Below are 9,878 nucleotides of genomic sequence, written 5' to 3'. Positions count from 1 at the left end.
GAAAGGCTCCAACTAAGAAATGGGTTGCTATATCGGAAGATCCAACTTCAGCGAGAGCTGGGTGTCACCAGGCAGGTGTTGATCCCAGAGGCATTGCTGTCCAAACTGAAGCGCAAGAAAGAGGAGCTCACTTCAGTCAGGAGAAGACCTTTCAGTGGCTACAAAGATTAGTTTATCATCCCTGGCTGAAGGCTGTGGTGGAAGAGACCTGTCAGCTATGTAGAAGCTGTGAATTAGCGAAACCTCCAGAGCAGAGAGCTCCCACACAGACCATCGTGATCTCGGCTCCTCTGGAAGTCCTGATGATAGACTATCTGACAATTGGCCCAGCTCATCAAGGGTACAAACATTGTTTGGTGATGACAGATCACTTCACGAAGTGTGCTGTTGTGACCCCGACATGTGATCAAGCTGCTGAATCTAAAAAAAAGAGGAAAAGAATCATGCAAAAAATAGGATCACCACACAGTATCAATAGGTACAAACTATGAGCAAATTTAATTAGTGACAAGCCAAAAAAAACAGCACACATTTAAAAACATTTAAAACTTCCAAAAGATCATAAATGGACTCTCCAAAAGATGACAGAATATAACATAATAGATTTTAATATATCAATAGACCGAAAATGCTGAAAGTGCACAGAGAAAAATAACTCTGAATAAATGCTGCTAGCATATAACCAACAATCTTAGATTATAAACCAGTGTAGCCCCCATATATGGAGCATGCAGTGCAAAAGTTAAACCCTGATTATTACCAAAAGCCAAACGGCTGAATGCCACAAGAAAGGGGTAAATAGCTAATACACAATGATGCCAAATGCATCCTGCATGCTGGGCTACAGAAGCTGAATACGTCACCCTATATGATAGTGATTGGGGGAACCAGTCAGTCGTCCCGTCATCTGAATAGCAGCGGTGCGGTCAGTGGTGATGTTAAGAGTCCATGAGAGAAACCCACGCGTATCGACACCTCTAAGTGTCTTTTTCAAGGTGAGCATTATGGGGGCTACACTGGTTTATAATCTAAGATTGTTGGTTATATGCTAGCAGCATTTATTCAGAGTTATTTTGTGCTGTTTTTTTGGCTTGTCACTAATAAAATTTGCTCATAGTTTGTACCTATTGATACTGTGTGGTGATCCTATTTTTTGCATGATTCTTTTCCTCTTTTTTTTGGTTTCCATACTCATCATGCAAGAGATCCCTCAGTGACTATAGACTCTAATTATTACTGTTGTGATAGTGCCCGCTTGCTCTTTTTATACAAGCTGCTGAATCTGCTGCACATGCCATCTGCAAGAATTTCATTCAGGTGTATGGCTGCCTGAAGTGAATCCACTCCGATCAAGGTGCCTATTTTCTGGTGAAAGTGATGGAAGAATTGCACCATCTGTACCAGATCGAAAAGTTTCAGACAATGCCTTACCACCCTCAGGGAAATCGGGCCTGTGAACGATTCAACTGCACTCTGATTCAGATGTTGTGGATGGTGGAAGAAGACCGAAAGGCCAGGTGGCCTGAGTTTGTAGCTGAGTTAGTGTGGATGTACAACAACTGAATACATAGCACCACCCGTTACACTCCTTATACCTTGTTGTTCAGCTGTCCAGGAAGAGAGATTACCGAGCTGGATCCAGAGGAGGACTACCCAAGGACGGGGGTGTCCACCTGGGTTAGAGAACATCATCATCATCTGTAGACTCTACATCATCTGGTGCAGACCAGATTTCAGGAACTAGAGCATCCAGAAGCAACTTCTCTGAGAGGGACAGCTCTTCAAGCTGGGGACCGGGTGTTGGTTCAAGATAAACATTCTCAAGATAAACTGGAGTACCGGTGGGAGAACAACCCATATCAGGTGAAGTGAAGAATCATCTCTGAAGGGCCCATCTATGAAATTCAACCAGAAGGGTAAACCGCTTCCACTCAAATAGTTCACAGGAATTTGCTATGACCCTGTTTGTCAAGAGATCCTCACCAGATGGAGAAAGTGCAAAATGCTCCTGAAATACCTCCCCCAGTCATCACTGATGGCGAAGAAGAAGGTCCTGAACAACCGCCTATAGATCTAAGAGAGGTACGAGAGCTTGAGGTCCCTGAAGAGACTGTCCCATTGGAAATGGGCATGTCCCCACCTTCACCTGTACACCCTGACTCGACTACCCAACTTGACACCACTACTCCTTCTGACTTACGGAGCTTCGAATGGACAATAGCCGGAATACCCCCCAATCGATATACCAAGACCAATTTATTTGGCAACAAATCGTTCAAGGAATAGGAGAATGTCAATGTGTATTACAAGAACTCTTGCCCGTGAAATGGCGAGCAAAAGGAGAGGTGGAGTATAAGAAGATGGACCGGACCGGGAGTACCTCTCTTGCGCTGGTTCCAGAACTGTCGGGGCTGTCACCATTGTTGCCCGAGGGAAAGCTTTCTGACCAGGACTGACCTTTGCACTATCCAGCAGGGGGCGTGTCTTTAATAAAAGGGGCTGAGAGCGGGAAGGGGAGACTTGGTGGGAATACAGCGCGCGCAGCAGGGGATGTTTGATGCTCCGTCCCTTCAGCATCATGATAGCGCAGGCCCACGCTTTAGATCCCCTGTGTTCAGGGACACTGACTGTTGACAGAAATCTTCCGTGTGCCCATTGCCTCTCGTGACCGAAAGTTACAGACTCTCCAGGCCGTTGGTTGCTATGCGCGTGCCGCATAGGACAGACCAGGTGACTCCATTAGAACTGTGTAATTCTTCACCCACTTGCAACGGCCAGACTGAGACACACTCCGGCAGTAACACAGACTGCTCTGCATCCCATACGACGAACCGTGGATCAAGTACCCCACTCAGGACAACGAGGAGTCACCACGATGACCAGGAACCTGACCCCCCAGCTTCTTCAGGGTGACACTGGGGACCTCATGCGCCACTTATGTGGACACCATCATGGGAACCTACAGCTCTGCTGCCAAGAAGCTGAAGGACTGATAAGTTAACCCTTTTATGAACAGTTGCATTACTTCATACCTCTCCTTACACCCATATCGTGCCAATATCACCTCCCTTACCCCCTGCTTAACCCATTAACTCCCTGCGTGGAGAATACCTCTGCAAATAAATCTGTTAACCCTTGCTATGCCTCCTGTCTGTCACTACATCCCGCTACCTGCTCACATGTTGGGGAAAGAAGAGACATCCTGCCCTATATTTGAGGTCTAATTCTTGATATATAAGGGGGTTGAGGTAAAACGAGGCTGCTCACACTGATGATCGCACTTTCTTTTTGATCTATGACTGGTAATACTGGGGGTGCTGAGGCTGACAAGAATAGCTGACAGTGCTGTTCATCGCATCTTTCTGATTCAAAACTGTAGACTTTAGGGATACTGAGATTAAAAAGAATCCATTGACACGGTTATCCACCCTCCATACTGTCGTTCTGATCTAATACTGGAAATACCAGTGGAACTGAGGTAAGAAGAGGCTGCCCACACTGCTGTCCACTTTTTCTGATTTAATACTGGAGATATCGAGAGGTACTAAGCTAAGAAGAGACTGCTCACACTGCTGTCCACTTTTTCTGATTTAATACTGGAGATACCAGAGGTACTGTCTGTCTGATCTAATACTGGAAATGCAAGTGGTGCTGAAGTAAGAAGAGGCTGCCCACACTGCTGTCCATCCTATCCTGTTTTTCTGATCTAATAAAAAAGGGGGGAAAGGGGAAGGGATATTTTCAGCACACCGTGTGTGTGAATAAAGCCTCCATAGTAGGGTGTGGTGCACAGAATCCAGCCCAGCAGCTGGACAGCACTTTCAAAGACAAAAAAGGGGATTCCAACATCTGCTTGAGGTTGAGATTAATACTTGACTTTTAATGATAACATTTAAAATTTCAAATCCCAATGATAAAATAATTGTGAGTGAAGAAGGAGGGAAGTGAGGAGTGAGGGGGATAAGGACATCTGTCTACGCGTTTCAAGCTCAGGCCTGCAATCCCCTTTTTTCTCTTTCTTATCTAATACTGGAAATGGTGAGCTGGTTTAAGGCCAATGATTTTTCAGGTAATAGATCACTTCAGAATTCAGCTGTGGTCCAAACAAAGGATTTAACTGGGACAAAATTGCAATGAGCCAGAACAAGTAGCAGCAGACCGCACACGTCACCAGCATTGTATTGATGACCCCTCGATTTGACCCTTTGGGAATGAACCACGGCAGCATGATGCCCACAGTGCCCCAGAACACGGTCATGACGATGATGGGAATGAGGAGCCCGGGATAGGCCATGTTGTCACCTCACGGTGAGCCCCGGACTTGTGTTGTTGCTCGCTGTGAGGTGACAACATGGCCTATTTCAAGTGTTTATTTCTGTTAATGTAAATGCAAATTTTGTGAGAAGCACCTGTATATGTCTGTTTGTAGTTTGACAGACAGAAAAGCAGTAGTAGGAGATGCAAAGGCCTACCGCCACTTTCTATATTACATTTGACAACAGACAGTTGATGACAAGTTGGATAGAAGGGGAGCACCTGGATGCTGGTAATTTCAAGTCATTTTTCAAGATTAAGGCAACATAATTTTTAAGTAAAGGGATTTTCAGATTGACTATTTAGAACATTATCTATCAAATGAGATCAAGTTGTCTGAAAATACAGTGACCATTTAAATCTATGACATATTAAATGTCTTTCCAAACACTTTGTTTTTCCTATGTAGCACTGATTTTAAACAGAAGACATTTCCATTTTTCCCCTGCAATATTTAACCCCTTACCGACATCAGGCATAATAGTACGCCGATGTCGGACTCTCTTTGATGTGGGCTCTGGCACTGAGCCAACATCTTTTCCAGCACATGTCAGCTGTTTTGAACAGCTGACATGTGCCTTTAACAGATGCAGGTGGAATCGTAATAAACCCGCAGCTGTTAACCCATTAAATGCCGCTGTCAATCTCTGACAGTGCACATAATGCGCGCTTTCATCATGTTATCGTGGGTCACTAATGGGTTTGCATGACAACCAAAAGTCTCCAGCAGACCTCTATGGTTGTCACTGCCAGATTGCTATAAACACTGCCCGGTGGACGGCACTCATAGCAAGTAAGCAATTCTGCTACATATAGGCGATCTGATCAAAGCCGATAGCATTATGGTAGCTTCTAGACTCCCATGGATACTACTGAAGCATGCCAAAAGTTAAAAAAAAAAAGTTTTTAAAAATATAAAAAAATAAAAGTTCAAATCACCCCCATTCGCACCATTCAAAATAAAACAACAAAAAAATCAAATATACCCATATATGGCATTGTCACATTCAGAATCACCCAATCAATATAAAAAACGAATGAACCCGATCACTAAATAGTGTAACAAGAAATAAGTCAAAATGCCATAATTACGTGTTTTTGGTCACTGCATTAAAATGCAATAAAGGGCGATCAAAAGATCATATCTGCACCAAAATAGTATCATTAAAAATGTCAGCTTGGCATGTAAAAAATATGCTCTCACCCAACTCGAGATCACGAAAAATGGAGACGCTATGGGTGTCAGAAAATTGTGCAATTTTTTTTTATTTAACAAACTTTGGATTTTTTTCACCACTTAATAAAAAAGAACCTATACATGTTTGGTGTCTATGAACATGTAATGACCTGGAGAATCATAATAGAAGGTCAGTTATAGCATTTAGTGAACATGGTAAAAAAAAACAATAACTGTGGAATTGCACTTTTTTTGCAGTTTTACCACACTTGGAATTTTTTTCCCTGTTTTCAAGTACATATGATAAAACCAATGGAGTTGTTCAAAAGTACAACTTGTCCCACAAAAAACAAGTCCTTACAAGGTCATATTGACCAAAAAGTAAAAAAAATATGGCTCTGGGCATAACTGAGCAAAAAAAGAAAATGCAAAAATTGAAATACCCCTGGTCATTAAGTTGCTAAATGACAGGTCACGTAACCTTCAGTGACCTGCCTCCTACTTTAAATACTGCGCTTTGCACAGTTAATTTTTTGGTCTTTAAAAAAATTGCTTGCCAACAGATGCAACGCCGTTTTGCTGGAGCCAATTTTTTTTGCTACATCAATATAGCGCTGCTATGCAGATTGAGAGCATTGCTTTCTGATAGATGCTACTGTGCAAGCGCCACCTATGCCATTTTGCTGAAGTTACATTTCTTTTTAAAGACCACGATATTAACTGCACAAGATTTGTATTTAAAATAGAAGCTGAACACTTCTGACACTGATTAAACAAGAACCACAAGACTGATTTCTTCACCCCAGATATCATTTTAATCAGTGTAACAGCACCAACCTGACAATTCCTGGGGTTTACTTAGCAAAATCCTGATGACAGGTTCACTTTAATTTTAATATGTAGAGTGAGATTGTATAATAGGTATATTTTAGGGAATATCTGTCGATGTATTTGTCTAATAATTACTGTTTACCAAAGGTGGGTTTAAAATGTTGTACATCACTTTTTAGTGTCACAGCATTCTGGGAAACAGTAGTGTTCACTGTAGTAGTTTATAGTAGCTCATAACTGTATTGGTGGGTAGAGCACACTGGTGCAGTTAAACATTATGGTATATCAGAGAGGGCGGCACGGTGGCTGGGCGGCACGGTGGCTCAGTGGTTAGCAGATGGGTTCGAATCCCACCAAGGACAACATCTGCAAGGAGTTTGTATGTTCTCCCCGTGTTTGCGTGGGTTTCCTCCGGGCACTCCGGTTTCCTCCCACATTCTAAAGACATACTAATAGGGAATGTAGATTGTGAGCCCCATCGGGGACAGTGATGATGATGTGTGCAAAATGTAAAGCGCTGCGGAATATGTTAGCGCTATATAAAAATAAAGATTATTATTAAAGATTATTATCAGAGAGACAGATTCTTCCTGCTATTCTGCTCTCCATTCTGTAGGCTACTGACCACTTTAAGACTGAGTCCTACAGAATGGCAGAACATCAAAATTCTGGCATGGGTGGACTTACATACTGTATGCCCCAGTGTGATGATGTTGCTATGTCAACCTGCCCACAATGTGACACTTACACTGCCAGTGGACTTCCCAGGATACATGAGTATATGATGATTATTTTTTATAGTTATTACTTGTATGTGTACTGTGGGGACATCATCCTATATAGGGATCATACAATGCGTGGATGCATTGTACTGTGTGGAGACTAATGTGGGGCAATAATAGTGTGTGAGGGATCATAATATGGGGGTAGGCTATGGGACAATCAGGTTGTATTTTGAGTCTGTGGGGGCATGATACTTTGTGTGAGGGATCATGTTGTTTGTGGGGTATAATCATGATATATGTGGTCATTATACCATGTGTGGAGTGATGTGAGGGATCACAGTGTGTGGAAAGTTACGAGGGATCATACTGTTAGACCATCATGCTGTGGGGAAGCATGCTATGTATGTGGAACTATGGGAAATCATACTGTATGAGTGAGCTGTGGAACCATAATGCTGTATGTGGGTGATTGTGCTGTGTGTTGGGGACATTATACTGTGTGTGGGGATTCATGCTGTCTGTTGGGTTCATGTGTGTTGTGGGAAGCTATGAGGATCATACTGTGTGGGTGGGCTGTGAGACCATAACACTATATGTAGAGGATCATGTTGTGTATGTTTTACTATGGGGGCACTATAATGTGTTTGGGGATCAAGCTTTATGTGAGGAGCTTTGGGGATCATACCGTGTTGGGAGCTTGTGGAGGCTGCGAGCGATCATACTGCATGTGGGGATCATACAGTGTGTGGACGATAATAATAATAATTTTTATTTCTATAGCGCCAACATATTCCACAGAACTTTATATTTTATAGGGGAATTGTACAGACAATAGAGACATAACAGAGTAAACACATAGTTCATCAGATACCAAGAAAGCGTTCTTACTCGCAAGCTTATATTCTATGAGGAAATAGGAAAAACAAAGAAGGTAAATTGTAAAAAGTGCTTGTATTTTATGGCCCAGCCATCAATATAATAAATAGGGCATTCAAATAATGCTGCATGAACAAATCACCAGCTAATATCTGTACAAGTACAGATACAGAGTGCTATTGAGTGCAAGGAGGCAGTGTAAAAAGATGCTACGAGGGACCAGATTTGGAAGTAAAGTTTGGAAGGGCAAAATGGGAATAATTACATAAGTGGGGTAAGGGATAGGCCAATCTAAAGAAATGCGCTTTTAGGGAACGCCCAAACTGTGGGAATTGGGAACTAATGGAACTGTCTTGGGTAGTGCATTCTAGAGAATTGATGCAGCATGTGAGAAGTCTTTGAAACGGTAGTGTGAAGTTTGTATTATTGATGATTTTAGTCATTAGTGGAAAGGAGGGCACGGGTAGGGTGATAGACTGAGATAAGGGAGAAAATGTAAGGTGGCGAAGAACTATGGAGAGCTTTGTGGGTGAGAGTGATAAGTGTATATTGGACTCTGCAGTGGATAGGCAATCAATGCAATGACTGACACATACTTAGTGTGGGAAACTGTAGGGGATTATACTGTGTGGGGAGATGTTCTGTAAGTACTATGTATGAGGGGGGATCTGGAGCATTACACTGTGAATGAGGATCATACTGTGTTTGGAAAATCATACTGAGTGTTTGAAATCATACTTTGTGTTGTGGGCTGTGGGGAATCATACTGTGTGTAAGGGTCGTACTGTGTGGAGGGCTTTGCTTGTAACTTTATTGCATAGGGGCTCTGTGCATACATATGCATTTTATTTTTATTTATTGTTTATATTTTCTTTCCCACTACAATTCTTTTTTTTGTGGGGGAACTCAGGGACAATTATTAATGTATATGGGGGACACGGGGTGTTTTATTACTGTCTGTGGGTGGACTCAGGGGACATTATTACTGTATGATGTGGGACTTAGATGATATTATTAAATGTCAACTGGACACTTATTAGGCATTTCTATATTATAGAGGTACTCAGTATATTAAACTATCAAAGGGACATACAGAAGGCATTATTTCTTTCTAGGGCATTCACAGAGGGTATTTATAATTTCAAGGGGTCAATTTTACCAACTAGATGGCACAAAGGGGGCATTTTACTTTGTAAGGGGCACAGCATTGGGCATTATTATATGGGGCTCTAAGAGCAGCAGTGTTACCATGCCACAAAGCAGCTGCAGTAATAAGGACACATACAGCAGAAACAGGGGTATCAATAGCAACACAATATTGTGCAGGTTGGGAAAAGATGGGAACAGTGATAGAAATGTGAGAAATCAAATGTGTCTGTTGTAAACACGGAAGACGAGTCCTGGTTGGAAGAACTTGTCCTGTCGGTCTGGGCCAATATTGATTTGGTCACCAAATGGCAGTAATATCGGTCTTGGTCTTTGTATAGTATTTTTTTTCTCTGCAACAGCCTGGTCATCTGCTAAGGTTTCCCTTCGCCTGTATTGATTAAGGTGGGCCACTGTAGTTGTAAACAAGGTTACTTGGGTTAGGGGCCTAGTCAGATGTGTTTTGCCCCCAAAGCTAAACCCCCAGTTACGCATCTGTTGGGAATAGTAGTTTTGGATCAGGTTGAAGCCTATTTGTGTACTTTTTATGCTGTTATTGATGAATTTAGCATTAGTATATTTCTAATGTGTAATGAGTGATGGTTACCAAATTAAAGTTAATGTTATTACAACATGGCAATCCTGAAAGCATAATAAAAATAGCATTAAATCATCTTCTTAAGGACTATAAACATTTATAGCTGTCTTTTCCATGATTACCCAACAATGAGTTTTAGTAGTCAACAAAACAGACAATGAATAATAAAGGTTTATATTGCGTCTCCTACATTCCATTAATTTTTAGACAA

The 9,878-nt window shown here is 42.0% G+C and overlaps 1 pseudogene; it reads right to left on the bottom strand.

The window, feature by feature from the left end:
- Nucleotides 1–4,012: 4,012 nt before the first annotated feature.
- LOC141055727 (V-type proton ATPase subunit e 1 pseudogene) lies at nucleotides 4,013–4,301 on the bottom strand (annotated as a pseudogene).
- Between the last annotated feature and the right edge of the window lie 5,577 nt (nucleotides 4,302–9,878).

Source organism: Dendrobates tinctorius, unplaced genomic scaffold (genome assembly GCF_039654945.1).
Source record: "Dendrobates tinctorius isolate UK_male_01 unplaced genomic scaffold, ASM3965494v1 ptg000191l, whole genome shotgun sequence".
Taxonomy (NCBI): Eukaryota; Metazoa; Chordata; class Amphibia; order Anura; family Dendrobatidae; genus Dendrobates; species Dendrobates tinctorius.
Note: the sequence above shows the minus strand (reverse complement) of the source record. Positions and strands in the feature narration are given on the sequence as shown.